Source organism: Salmo trutta, chromosome 7 (genome assembly GCF_901001165.1).
Source record: "Salmo trutta chromosome 7, fSalTru1.1, whole genome shotgun sequence".
In the NCBI taxonomy this organism is placed as follows: Eukaryota; Metazoa; Chordata; class Actinopteri; order Salmoniformes; family Salmonidae; genus Salmo; species Salmo trutta.
In genome coordinates this window covers 19,887,297-19,902,373 of record NC_042963.1, presented here as the reverse complement: position 1 = coordinate 19,902,373, position 15,077 = coordinate 19,887,297, and the positions used below count along the sequence as shown (strand labels likewise).

At 45.3% G+C, this 15,077-nt stretch overlaps 2 long non-coding RNA genes across 8 annotated transcripts in view; both read right to left on the bottom strand.

Moving 5' to 3' along the window:
• Positions 1–8,514, bottom strand: part of LOC115197098 (uncharacterized) — a 33,163-nt gene extending 24,649 nt beyond the window's left edge. For 3 of the 7 annotated variants that reach the window (XR_003878964.1, XR_003878965.1, XR_003878966.1), the window contains exons 1-2: positions 8,264–8,514; positions 4,399–4,416 (exon numbers count right to left, since the gene is read on the bottom strand). This is a non-coding gene — a long non-coding RNA (uncharacterized LOC115197098). Of the gene's footprint in view, positions 1–1,396; positions 1,776–4,398; positions 4,417–5,662; positions 5,732–7,720; positions 7,797–8,263 lie in introns of those variants that run through there. The other 4 variants (XR_003878960.1, XR_003878963.1, XR_003878962.1 and 1 more) reach the window with 4 other exon arrangements.
• A 1,994-nt stretch (positions 8,515–10,508) lies between these two features.
• LOC115197097 (uncharacterized) lies at positions 10,509–13,419 on the bottom strand. The gene is made up of 2 exons (XR_003878959.1): positions 13,303–13,419; positions 10,509–10,826 (listed from the first exon to the last, which is right to left on the bottom strand). It is a non-coding gene; the product is annotated as an uncharacterized LOC115197097 (long non-coding RNA).
• Positions 13,420–15,077: the final 1,658 nt, after the last annotated feature.

Sequence of the window (15,077 nt, the reverse complement as noted above, 5' to 3'; positions counted from 1 at the left end):
CTCCGAGCATCGGAAGCAGCACTGTTTTAGTTGTTATTGTGGTTCTATAGATAGGTATACATATATATATAACAAATATATATTCCCCTCGTTCGTGAAGTCTCCTGGAGAACTAGCTCGCTCTGGCCGCTCGAGCCGTCTGGGTAAGGCGGGAGCAAGCAGTAATCTGCTAGCAATAAATATAGAGCAGCGAGGGACCTTATTGGAGCAAACGAAAACTCGTCATCGACCAATCGGTGTCTTGCTCATATAGGGGCCCCCCTTTTTTGAAAAAAAAGAAAAAAAAAGAAAAGGGAAACCAAATTGTGTTCTAGCTGGCGAAAGTGACTTGATAAATGCGAGCGAATAGGGTTATGTACACAGAACATTTGGGTGGATTTATTATATCGATTGATTGATTCTCGAGTTGTGCATGTATTGCAGCTTGGCTACGGCTATGCATGTGGGAGCAGTGGCGGTTCTTGACCATTTCAACTGGGGGGGGGACAAGCTGGGGCCATTTGTACTGTTAGAGGGGCCAGTTACATTAGACGTTATTGCTGTAATATCGTCTTGCATGTGGTACGATACTGTTGTGTTCCGCCTAAAGCCGTCCCTCTAGAAAATGTGTGGGTTAAATTAGTGTTCCGCGTTGCCACTGTCTAATAACGGATGTAAAAAAAAAAGAACGATAGCAAAAATTTGTTACGTAGAAATTATTTCATACTCCACATTTAGGGGGGCCACAAGGGGGTCCAAAATGGTTGTCACAGGGGCACTGCCCCCCCCCCCCCCCCCCAGAACCGCTAGTGTGTGGGAGATAAACATATCGGATCACAATGAATTTTATTGAGTTTAAAATGACGAAAAAATAAACGACAACAGGTTCGTTAGTTAAATCCTTACTGCATTACAACCCGTCATGTAAATACAATTGTATATAGGCTAGACATTAACCATTTTGAAACGCTAATATGAATATGACCCCCTGAACGCATGTAAACCAATCGTGGGAAAGCGCGGTGCCTCCTCCACACGATAACAACAACATGACAAGCATCTGAAGCGATTCTATTGCATGACCAGCGAGAGTTCACTGGAGGATACCACTGGTAGTGACGACACGGGGGTCTCGAAACACACTTGTTGTCAAAGTACCACATGTCAAACATTCCGAATTACAGCGCAATATATTGTAATAAATGCAACCCAGAACGACAATAAAAGGCACCTACATAGTAGCATTAGCAGTAGTCGGAACAAAACACTAGAATGATAGTGATAACAAGTCAATGACAACAATAGTCACCCAGCCCAATTATCAAACTCTGCACACACCAATAGTTAAACAATCTTTAATAAACTTACTTAATTAAGATGAATCGGGAAAGTTACAGAATAGTAGAAGTGTACTTACCCTTCAGGTTTTTTTCTCAGTGTTTTTTGGAGAGAGAAATCCCGCTAGAGCCCCCGGTATACCTACTCCCCCCTTAAAACTAGACCGAACTCTACCGAGTGGGAGGTCGGGTTCACGATCTATATCTGGATCCTCCCTCCTTAATATGTGTCTCGTTTTATCCCAAACCAATCTCCCCCTCCTCTTTCCCTCCTTCTCCTCTTCCTCCTTCCACCCCACTATCCTTGTAACTCTTCTCCTGCATTCAAGTTGGTGCGGTGCCAGGATCAGTAAAGCAAGGTAAGGGAACGAAGTAGTATTCAGGGGGAGAGCAATGCAAATGTACCATAAACGTTTCCCAATCCCCATTTTGTCGCCCTGTTGTGGATTTTTATTGGGTGGTCTTTTCATTTGCGACCGTCTCTACAGTCAGTCACGACCCCCCCCCCCTCCCCTCCCCTCCCCTCCTTCAGTCTGCACAGTGACTGCCTCTCCTGACGCAGCCAACGCGCGCATTACTCACTTTAGCAGTCACGACTCAAGAATCCGTGTTGTTTCCACTGAAATTACACGGCCCGGCATTTAATTATTGAAGGAAGGAGATCTGGCCCTATCTGCTGCTTCGTTTGGCAAAAGGAAGGCTAAAGGCGGAGGTTTTTGAAAGGTGGAGGTAACATAGCAGGTGAATGGTTCCACACTCTATCACAACACGAGCCAGCCATTGAAGATTTATTTTTTCATGACAACGTGGATGTCGTGTACAGCAACTCTTCTCCCGCGGCGAAAAGAATGCTATATATAGGCTTGTGGACAAAAGTCGTGCGAAGACTGTAGCTATGAGTGAGTGAGCATGATTCTTGTGTGGCGTGAACGAAACTGCAGGCAGATACAAGCGTTGTTTGAATTCGATTCGACATTTTGACATGCGAGTCGTCACTTACTTTATTTCATACATTATAACTAAGTTGACTGTGATTGCCTCGACATCCCACTGGGCAAAAACTGGTTGAATCAACGTTGTTTCCATGTCATTTCAACCCAGACAATCTATGTGATGACGTTTAATTAACGTGGAAAACGAATTTGATTTTCAATAAATCCTCAATGTAAGGGCATTTCCCAAATTTTAACCTAAATCCAATGTCATGATGAAATTGTTTGTTGATTTGACGTTGAATTCACGTTAGTTGACAACTCAACCAAATGTAAATCAAAACTAGATGTTGAACTGGTGTCTGTGCTCAGAGGGATGACACTATAGTAATTGGATGGGTGATTCCTTGCCCATTTGGCAGCCCAATATCTTGTTGTGGAACCATCAATATAGACCCCCGCCCCCTACCACATCTACAGTACAACGCAAAGTTACTCTGGAAAGAAATCCGACCAAAATAGAAATTAGACGGGATGGTCAATGGCCCATGACCACTGGAATCGTACTAAGTACACTGAGTGTACAAAACATAAGGACACGTGCTCTTTCCATGACCGTCTGACCAGGTGAATCCAGGTGAACGCTATGATCCCTTATTGATGTCACTTGTTAAATCCACTTCAATCCGTGTAGATGAAGGGGAGGAGACAGGTTAAATAATGTTTTTTAAGCGTTGAGACAACTGAGACATGGATTGTGTATGTGTGCCATTCAGAAGGTGAATGGGCAAGACAAAATATGTAAGTGCCTTTAAAAGGAGTATGGTAGTAGGTGCCAGGCGCGCTGATTTGAGTGTGCCAACAGTTTCCTATGTGTATCAAGAATGGTCAACCACCCAAAGGACATCCAGCCAACTTGACAACAAACATTGTAGTTAACATGGGCCAGCATCCCTGTGGAACGCTTTCTACACCTTGTAGAGTCCATGCCCCGACGAATTTAGGATGTTCTGAGGTCAAAAGGGGGTGCCACTCAATATTAGGAAGGTGTTCCTAATGTTTTGTACACGCAGAGAAGTCATCCGTATCCGATTCAAAAGCAGCATAGCCGAAAAGCAGCAATGCAACGCGTATGGTGACTGGCGGTTTGACCTGCAGTAGTTAGTTAAGCCGTATGAAAACTTTCACATTGCTTATGCAAAGGAACAAAATGAATGGGGATGATGCAGATGATGGTTTTACATTGAAATAAATACAATCGATCATAGCATACGGTATAGCCAAATACACTGACGATAGAAATGGATGACGTGGGCAGAAGGGTAATCCAAGTCTATCTGCCTATAGCCTCCCTGTCTGTGCCTGTACATCATCTGGTAAAACTGTTCAAACGACGCAGGCGGGAAATCGGTAGTTTCAGGTATTACCCCTGAAGTAAAGGACTCAGCCTCCGATAAACGCTCCGTGAAAGAGCAAACGTTTTCAGGCTATCATTCATTGAAATGACATTGGTTCTCTCTGTAAACGCGCTTGCCTATGGTTTGGTGAATCACGGAACGCTCCCCAGTGCCACTCGATGTATTTTCAGCACCATTACTGTTGGACAGCTACCGGGTTTCCCCCAAGTACGTGCAACGTTTCGGGATACTGCTCCCCCTTTCCTAGGTGCTCGTTTTCTTCCTCTTCAACCCCCCCCCCCCTCTTCCTCCTCCTTCTCATTCCTGTATTTATGCCTCCTCTTTTAATTATTATTTTTTAAATAAGGACAAATTAGTGTCCATTTAGCGCTCATTAGAGAAGGGTTCTCCCTTGCAAGCGTATGGTTTTTGCGGGAGGAATGAGATGTGAAAAGAGACAACAGCGCCAACAGACAAAGGAGTTTTCACTTATTTACCATTGCGGTGATTCCCTTTCTTTAGAGAAAGGTGCATGGTTTCATTTGAATGTTGTCAAAAACTATAAAAACATGCCGATGTATCCAAGTCAAGAACAAGAATGCTGGTATTTTTCTGTTACGACACTGCGAGCTAAATATGATGGGAAGCACGACAAGACACGACAGTAGACACGCACCGGAACATGCAAAAATGACACACAGAGAAACTACATTGAATTTTAAAAAAACATTGCACGTGCAAAGTATCACTTACCGTAGCAGGGACCACTTGCTGAAACGAGGGAAAGAGAAATCAAATGCATTTAGAATTTAGAATTTATACACGAACATGTTTTACAGAAACAGAGGCAAATTAAATTGGATATGAACAAATATTCAGTCCATGGTTAATATAGCCTAAATCATGGCACGTCCAAGTTCTCAGGGTCGCTTTCCTTTTTATACAAGTGATACCCTCCGTCTATTTCTGGCGCACGATCAAAACCTGCTGCTATTTTTAGGTGGCAGTAAGGGGGAAAAACACTCACAAAGGCATCGCTCAGGGACGTTACGTGTAGTGCATGTAATGTACATTATTTTGCCTCTCCAACTCTGCACAAGAGCCCCCCTCCCCGTATCTCAAAGCACAGTACTTTACTCCACTAATATCCCTCTCACTCCTTCTTTTCATATATTCTTATCATCGACATTTGACTGCGCCGTGCTCTCGCGCAGGTCTTCGAAGCCTTCTCGCTCGTGTGTCTCCATGCAACTTTCGCTGAAGAATTCACTACGCAGCTGTTGGTTGGTTTGCAATTCACAAAATAGCCTACATACGAAATGGAATAGGTCCCTTCACATAATAGGGATAACCCCACGTTATCCCAGTGGTTTTCGCTTTAAAAAATAAAATAAAACAATAAACGAATAATTAAAAGCTTGCTGACCAGAGAGAATAAAAGCCGTATTTTTTTGTGAGGGGCTGCGTCAGTTACTAGGCATTGACGTCACGTTTAGATTCTCCCCACTTTACAGATATGGCCTACAGCGCCTGATTAAAGACGCTGCTTTTGGTTTGGAGAATAAAATGGTAGGGGAAACAGCCTATGCGTCTCATATAGCTCCTTAGTATGAATGAACAATTCTGGAATCTCCTTCTCTCCACCTCCCCCTCCACTGTTTCTCATGCGCTTTTCTCGTCTACTGGATTGGTATGAACTGTAGTCTTGAGGCTTGGTTCCCATCCGTGTATTTTCTAGGCAAACATTCTAGCCGAGCTAGTGAGAATAACAATGCGATCTCTACGTGAACTGGCTCCTCTGTTCGCCGCTGCCCGTACCCACGCGCCAGACTCGCTCACCCACTGCATTGTCAGCGCAAGCACAAGCACACCAATACGACGGATACAACCTATACACACACCCTAGACATAAATAGTCACTCTCGCTCTAAATAGTCTCTCTCGTATCCTTACACCCCCCCCTCCCCCACCACCACCTCTCTCTACAATCTACATCCCCTATAACTCCATCCCTTACTCTCCTCTCCCGGGTTCATCCTGACGTCCTGCCAGCATCCCGCGTGGAAAGTCACGAGACCAGTGTGTGTGTGTGTGTGTGTGTGTGTGTGTGTGTGTGCGTCTGCCCAGAGATTGGCGGTTATCCTCGAAAAGTCATCTCAGATGAAAAAAAAGGTTTGCGCCTGTCGCAGCGGTAGATGCTATTTATGTCGCGTATTGGCTTGTATTATTATAATACAAGCCAATACTGTATGTCCGCTTGCTGCTGCAGGTTTCACCCCGATGTGGAGTGCAAGTTAGGGCAGCCCCTGACACTAAGGGCGAGGGGTGAGGTGAGATGGGGCTTTTGGATAGCTGTAGAAATGCAATTCCTAACTAGAAACCTTATGATCATAAACGACTCTTACAGTTCTCATTTGTTCTCTAAACTGTTGAACAGTACTCTATTGCCATCTGTAATGTTGTTCGAAGTTTCCCCCTTGCCCACTTGCCTCATCTCTTCCATCCCTCCATCTCTCTGTCTTTCAGCCGTCTTTGCTGCAGCTGCAATCTTTCAATCAGTGAACCAGCAACAAATATCAATGAAGCGCACTGAGTTCACCGCACGATGTCGCCACACTCAGCCCGAGACCTCTCCTTCCAATCCCCCCCCCCCCCCTCCCCCGAAGAATGGACTTCTGCTAGTTTCAATGGACCTTTCTCTCGGTTTAATGAACATTTCACCTGGATAATTTGTTTTTGAAGAACCAGTGTTTCCCTGACTCTGAGCGGTGCCCGACCCGGCCACCCGCCAAATGCCAGACAATGCACGGTGGGGGCACCTCCCTCCAAACACACAGCGTGACGTGTCCTGCTTGTTGGTTATCCAAACCAACCAGCTGACGACGGACCACAGCACACACACACACAGGCATTTTTCTTACCTGAGACAGCTGTAAGAATACAGTCTCCCACCCCTACTCCTCACACAATTGACACCAAAGTTATGGTACAAAGCCCTGAAGGAAGGCTAGCTCCTCCCTTAAGGAACTGTACTATTTGATTTATGAATACTGCATAGAAATCTATTTTTACAGGATCTTATCAATGCGCAAGCCCAGGTGTATAGCCAAACGTTTGCCTAAAATAGCGGAAGCTCAGATGTTTTGTGTGTTGAGAAGTAGCCTAGCTATTCTTCTTCAAATCTTGGAAACGCCCTTTGTTGAAAATTGTTATCCCAGACATTTCATATGGCCTTTTTTTATCTGCCATCTTCCTGAAGTTACCTACACTCAATGTACACTTCAGTTGGAGCCACGTGACGCCTAGTTAACAAGTTGTTCAACTTTCCAATTTGTGTTCCTATACGGGTTTTACAAGCTCTTTCAATTCACCTCCCTTAGCACCGTGACGCTGTCCATGGTGCTGAAAAGCTAAGGGGGTAGCACTTCGTGGCCCGCGGCGACACCGTGGCGCTGTCCATGGTCCTGAAAAGGTAAAACGGCGCAAACAAAGCACTTTATCAAAACCGATGTGAGAATGGCGGCACAGTGGCGCTGTCCGTAGTTCTGAAAAGTTAAGCGGGGCGCAGTAACGTACTGCTCGACCGTGGTTATTAAGCAACAAGGTGACGCTGACCATGGATCTGAGAAGTTAAGCGGCGCAAAGGCTTTGCGTTGAACGGAGCTCCTGCACCATATAGTTTACTGCGTATGTCTTTCTCATTATCTCATGCGTGTCCATATAAGCGAGTAGATCTATAGCCTATATTGACCAATTGCAAGTTAGTTGTTTCTTTGTCATCATAACAAGACGTATAGGTCATTTTCATGTGCCTTCAGGACACGCATACAGTCTAGCGAAATAATTGCTCGAATGCTTTTCTTTCACACGCTACAAGGCAAAGGGGGTCACCAAAATAATCTGTGACCGACCTACGCAACTACTAAAGTGAGCTAAACGGTCAAATAACTCCGTCTATGTAATTCGGATGACTTGCAGCAGCGGGATATACAACAAGTGCTCACTAACGCAAGTGCCCTCTGAACGTATTATCAAAGTGTAGTAGCGTAGCCTACAAAAAGTGTATAACTCTTACCTCCTGAATCAACTTTAAAGCTTTGTCTATTACGCGCCGTGTGCGGAGCTGCCACGGACAGCTATAGGCTATGTGCCATGCTCTCTGTTACTAGGCATCCCAGCAGAGTAGCGGGCTAAACGGAGGAACCCCGGCACGTGAATACGCCTACGCATTAGCTCAGCCCGCACTGTCTACGACTCAGAGTGTTTATTGCGGATCTCTTCCAAAGTGCAGAACTCACAGTAACTCTGAACAACATATCCACTGTCCATATAGCTGCAGTGTTAGTTATCATAGTCTAAACGAGAACAATATCGTGTTTGCACATGCATGTGTTCAGATGCCTCATATATAAGGCTATGTAGCCTAGGCTAAAACATCTGCCCATGTAGGATATCAGTGCAAAGGCTACATAAAATAGCATGCTTCAAGATTATGCTGAACTAAAGTCTCATCATAACTGCGTGTAGTAGGCTGCCCTGATTGCCAGGGTTAAAAGAGACAACTTTCCGCACCTCTGGGGTAGTCACGATTCCCTCCGGTACAAAAGAGAGCACTTACCTGTGTGAGAAGTCTTGTCTGGTTGCGCTCGAGTAGTCTACAAAGGGCTTCGTCTGAATGTGATGCTTTTTGAGACAAAGAAAGGGAAAGAGTTCTAGGTCGGAGTCAAAGCAGGACGGCGAAAGGGGGTCACGCCGTGCGCGTCGTTTCAGTTCTCTACCTGGGGCGAACATATTTGGTGTTGTTCTCATTCAGGAACAGAGCGCGGGCGGGAACACCGCGTTATGCGCGAAAGCCAACTGATGAAAGAAGCCCGCCAAAATCGGGGTAATTTAAATCGTCATAGGCTGTGCGAGGCGCACCGCGATAAATGTGAATGACGAGGGAGCAGGGAAGTATGAATGATCCGTGCAACATGTGATATAGTGATGCGGATCGACTTATCTCTCCCGCTCCATTCACAGTGTTAGACGACCAGGTCCAACCAGCTCTCACAGCAACTGAGTCAAAGAACGAAGTTTAGTGTGATGGAAATGATAGCCTATCAATAGTCGATCTGTCTTATAATGGCTATACCATGGGCAAACTAATGGATTTACCGCGGAGACAAACTAAATGAGTTCACGCGCAGCCACAGCCACACCGTAGCCTCAGCCCGCCAGTCCGCTTCACCAGTGCGCTATTGACCTGCATTGACGTCATTGCGTCATTAGGTAGGCATATCCCTGAGAAAGACTGACTTTCAAAAAAAAGTATCTAATGAATTCAGCTGGCAAGGGGAGAGGGGCGAAATGGGGGGCAAGGGGTGAAGGGGAGAGAAAGGGGGTAAATGTTGGATGGTCTACGTTTCCCCATTTAACCCTTCGTGCTGCAAGGCAACTCAGACCCAGGAGACAGGTAGCCAGGCAGGTAGGTAGGCAGGCAGGCCTGCGGGCGTGCGGTATAGCCAGACGGACTACAGCCTACACACAAGAACAAGTAGCTTCAAAGACTGACCTACTACAGGTTGCTGCTGCCTTTGTGAGAGCTGAGCTGGGCCGTCACATCTGTATATAAAGTAGGGGAGCCGTTGTTGATGGGATGTATCATCTAAAAACAAACTACAAAATCCATTCACATATAGCTTTTCATTGAGATGATATGCCATAGATATACATTATAGATATTACTTGGCTGCAATTCATTCACTAATTTGGCGTCATTGTGTGATTCTCTCTCAGATCGTCTGGGGGAGGCAGGGTTCTTAATCTCATCTAGACTGCAGCTCAAACCCGGAAGCCCCAGCCCCCCCCCCCCCCCCCCCCCCCCTCTACCTGCCAACGATTCTGACTTAGTTTGCCCTAGGGTTGCAAAATTCAGACAAGTTCCAAGAAATCTTCCAAACAGCACCATTAGTATGTTGTTCTTAAACAGTTTTGTTACAGACGTCGATATTGATGTGGCGCCCTAGAAAGGCGAGGGGCGCTGTCCAACGGGTGGGTGTTGAGACAAACGGTAAATCCCGGCCCCAGTAAGGCTACTGTAGTTATCACTTTAATACGTAACCATTCGCCACATGAGCATACCCTACACAACAACCTCTAAATAATTATGATCTAACCAAACTACCAATAGGCTGATATTAGCGTAATATGAACATTGGAAAGTCACATTGTACGTCCCCAAAGGCATCCTATTCCATCTTACAGAGGACTAGTTTATAAGCAGAGCCCTATGGGCCCAGGTCAAACCTAATGCACTACGTAGGGAATATGATGCTATTGTGACGTAGTCATCATACGCCTCACCTCAGGAGTGTGAGGTACCTGCCAAGTGTCACCTATTTCGTTCTTTTATCATTTCATCCTCTGCCAGCAGGGAGTTGAGAGAAACACATTTCAGATCCCGCAGAATGTTTCACATCACCCTTTAGACGTGACCTACAGGATAATATTTCGTAGAGTTGCTAAGAGAATCGTGCAGCATATTCAAAAGTCGCGATATAGCCTATGGGTTACCCATTACTGTATGTCTGGGGGAAAGGCTATGAGCGACGCGGTCCGGCGCTGAAACGTTAAGGGGTAGAGTAGACTTGGCCTATTTCAATGGAATATGACAGCTCCGTGATTTAAAGACTTGTGTGTGGAACTAACTTGTTGAGATGAAATCATTGGGGTGAATGAGATTTTCCTTAGCCTAAAGCAAATGATTCCTTGCATGACATTGTCAATTAAACGACGAACTAATAGGCTATATAGCCAAGGCCTATAGACTGTCAACAGTCAAACATGGAGAATTACATGATGTAATAACAACACATTTCAGATATGATACGCAGTGTTTTTATTTACTTGCATAGGTCTATAATCATGAAATCTACGACCAAATGACCAAGGGTGACAGGCCTATATGAGTGTTTTGGCGTAAAGCAAATGTGTCGTCATCCTTGCCTTTCCAGAGCTCGAGGGAAGACTTGATGTGTGATAGGGGGCCAACGAGCAGAGATGGATCATAAGACGTCATCGGGAACCATCAGGAGCCAAGCAGCAGCAGCACTCAGGATTCAGAGCCAAGGCTGGCTGGAGAGAACGATTCAGGAGGTGACTAAGAACCACCGACCATGGAAACAGAGTGCTGTCCTCCTCTATGAAAACATAAACAAACCAGTCACCTCACCTCCTGTTTAAACTCGCTCTCCATCATAACGGAAAAGCATGACTTGATAAAGACATTTAAATACGGCCGCCATCTAAAAACGGTTGGATTTTGAAGTATGTCAATAATACATGGTTTCCATTGCCATTATTAAAAAAAAAGCTATCCAAAACATTTGCCTTATGGGTGGCCCCCGCGTCTCCCACATGTGACTGTGTGTATACACGACTGCTTTTAATTTGTTTGCTGTCCCTCCCATCTGCCTTCGGGTTTCCATTCCATCTCGTATTGGGAGACGCATAGTCGTTCTAGGAAACGGACAATGTTTTGTTTTTTTACTATGTGGGGTGGGGGGGGGGGTGTTTGAATTTCAAGCTCAGATTAAGGATCCCTTTCCTCCCCTCCCCTCCCCGATTCCTGCCTGTTTATTTTTCCATCTCTCCTGCCTAAATGATGTCAATGGAAGCTGAGCTATAGGAGCTATTTATAGAATCCCCCCCCACCCCCTCGACATCACATGGTTCAGAGCTGCTGCACAATAACCACCTCAAGAGAAGAGTCTGCATGAATAGAGGCGGTGGATATTTATCAACGGACGGGTGCCCTGCCATTGTCACATTTACCCGCTGCGCAACACCCGTTTTTTTTTTTTTTTTTTTTTAAGTGCGTGGGTGTTTTTGCGAGTGGGTGGGTGTCTTCTTTCTTCATTTACCCGAAACCTTTATGTGCAATATCGCCCCCGCAAACGTGTAGCTAGCTAGCTGCCTGCAACTTGCACTCATTGACAGGGAATGCACACACACACACTCACACTCTCACATTGGGTTAATTCATTCATCCCTTCACCCAGTCATTCACAGAATTTCCCCCCGAGTTCCCCGAATGAATAAATGAATGAATTTGGGAATGCACTTGTTCTTCTGGTGAATATAGTTTGCAGTATACCGCTGTTTAAAAAAATAAAAAATCAGACACCCGAATCTTTGAGGACACAAAGTACACAGTGTTCCCTCGTTATGAGTGTTTGGAGCCCTTTATGCATAGACCACATAGCATGGTGCTTCTTCTCTTATCACTCCCCCTAACCCCCTCCAACCGGTTTCCGTCTCTCGCCGTTCACATGCTATATTACATAACGAGGCTTTAAGTCTCCCTCCCATCACAAATAAAGTCACGGTTTACTGCACAAGCGTCTTCGATTGAGAACTGAAGTCTATTTTTATTGGCTTTGTATTTCTGCAATGTGGCAGGTAATAAAAATATACTAGAACCCCCACAGAGCTTTCAAACACAAATCCTTTGTGTGAGATATATATACATACACACATATATATATATCATAGAGTAGCCTATATCCATCGTTGATCAGCTAGAGCATCAACACTACAACAAAACATTGATGATTTAACCGAGACCTTTGTCAGAAATACTTAACATAAAGAGAATAAATCCCTTTTAGATGCGCATATGGTCGCAGTATTTACGCAATGTTGCGTGTTTTTGTTTTGAGCTCAATCTCGGTTATAATTAGAACATTTATGTTTGCACATGCGATGGGATATCTACGGGGTGATAACCACGAATCTTGTTCAATGTATGGCGAGGTTGATATTTATAGCGACCTGTGTATATTCACTACAGTCGCACGTGCAGCAGCACTCCTGCGGAAGTTGACATGCTAACACTCACTGGCTGCTATATTTAGCATGCCTCGCGGCGCTGTTACTATTCCCAGCATGGTACATGAGGGGGCGGGCAGTGTTCTTTTATGAAAGGGACGAATAAAAAAAGTTTTTGTTCACAATTGATGCATTTATTTCTGCGTGTTGGTACATCCCTGCCCTGGAGTCTCGTCTGCATTGCAAACTGCTGCAGAGATACGTTAATCACTTCCGCATCAATCACTAGAATCTGTCCATGGTGGTGAACTGTACAAGGCCCCCTCTCAGAACTTGTAAAACTATGGCGAGATCTTGCTAAACAATGCATTTATCTGGACAGGTCACGCAGCCTAAAAACATAAGGATATTCGAGGTACTCTTGCTGCACACGGGTCATCTAAGGATAAAGACTGGGAATCGATAAGAAGTTGCGTTTTGGGATTGAATGCCTTTATGATCTGAGGCTTTAGAGGCAGGAGGTACTGTTGGTTCTCCAGGGCCGTTTCCATAAAAACCTACCAGAGTAGGACTGCTGATCTAGGATCAGATCCACCTTGTCCATTTAATCCTATTCATTGTGATCTAAAAGACAAAACCGATCATAGATCAGCACTCCTACTCTGAGACGCTGGATACATACGGCCCCAGGTACGTGACAGAGTTTTTGGGGAGCAATAGAGCTCTATTGGGGTTCTACGTCATATAGTCTACCGCCATTAATACAGGCAAGTCCACCAATAGAGGCCAGATTCGTGTCACCGTTTGAGAATGCTCATTGAGTTTCCCTACGTTTTTAGAACTCACCTGGTTCTCCTGCTCTCTCCTCGTGCTGACTACTTACTGAGGAGCCGTATCAGTCTTCCTCATCCTCTGCTTTTGTCTTCCACTCCTGGTGTTGCTGCCACCCACTCCTTCCCCACCTCCTGGTTATTTTCGGCTGTATGTTTGTGCGCATGCGCGCACCAGGCTCCGGATTGCTGGTTTGGGAAATACCTGGTCACGATCAATCAGGGGGAGGTTTAGCTAAGAGCATGTCTCCCCCTACTGCCTGGAAAAGAGAATTGCATGCATACACAGACGGTACTTTGTCGATGCATACAGTACATCAACGCAAACACACATCGCAGGAGGTTGGTGGCTCCTTGTTAATTGGGGAGGACGGTCTCGTGGTAAATGACTGGAAGGGAATTAGTGGAATGGTATCAAATACATCAAACACATGGTTTCCATGGTTTCCAGGTGTTTGGTGCCATTCCATTTACTCCGTTCCAGCCATTATAATGAGCCGTCCTCCCCCTCAGCAGCCTCCACTGACACACACAACATACAAAACACCCCCTTTTCCCCCCCTCAGAACAGCTTCAGTTCGTTGGGTTAGGGACTCCACAAGATGCTGGCCCATGATGACTCCAATGCTTCCCAAAGTTGTGTCAAGTTGGCTGGACGTCCTTTGCGGGGTGGACCATTTATGATAAAGGCATGAAAAACTCACCAGCGTTGCAGTTCTTGACACAAACCGGTGCGCCTGGCACCTACTACCAAATACAGTTCAAAGGCACTTAAATCTTTGGTCTTGCCCATTCACCCTCTGAATGGCACACATACACAATCCATGAAGTCAAAGAGGCTTGTAAGACAAGAGAATCTGGGAGACAATGGTTGCATCCAAAGTAGCACCCTATTCCCTATTTAGTGAACTCAGTATTGCCAAGAGTATGGCAGCGGTAACATGTGCAACTCAAACGGCCCGAGACGAATAGACTAAGTGAACACATCCAATCAGATAACTCTTCTTTGTATTGGTCCAACCCATGTCATGGCATAGTCATATTGCCCTTAAGTGAATCTTCAGGATGAGTCTCCCCCGCCATAGATCTGCATTTACTGACACCTACACCAATGCATGACAATGTCAGCCAAGAAGGTCATGACAAACAGAGATTCTCTCTACCAGACTACCAGGGCCGTGTTCAACAGGGCACAACGTTGCGCAACATTTAATCGGGTTGTTCTGAACGACCAGTTGAAGAGCGTTGTGATGATGGTGGCTCAGAGGGTGATTGTGTGCAGTGTATTGCACTGCTTGTGTGAGCTGCTGCACACGTTTTGGGATTTCAAATGGCCACACTGATATGGATCAGTTCACACCCAGCTACACCCACAAAATGGGAGCAGTGTTGGAGAACAGTGTACGCAGCTTGGGGGGAAACGTGTTGTTCAATTGACACTGTTACGAAATGTAGCAAAACTTTTCACGAACTGAACACGCCCGAGTTTCAAAGCTTCTCTTTACCAGGTCACAGCGGTCTTAGAGTGGGATGGAATCTGTTCTGCAACGCAATGAGAAACAGAAAGACATCATGAAGCTTAAATTACTAGTTTGTACTGTAGTACTGATCTAGATTCAGTTTGTAATTTTAGGTCATAATGGATATAATAAGGGGGGACCTGATCCTGGATCAGCACTCCTACTTTCAGATGCTTTATGAATATCGTCCCAATTGTTCAAACTCAATTATAAACTGGGTGGTTTGAGCCCTGAATGCTGATTGGCTGACAGCCATGGTATATCAGACCAT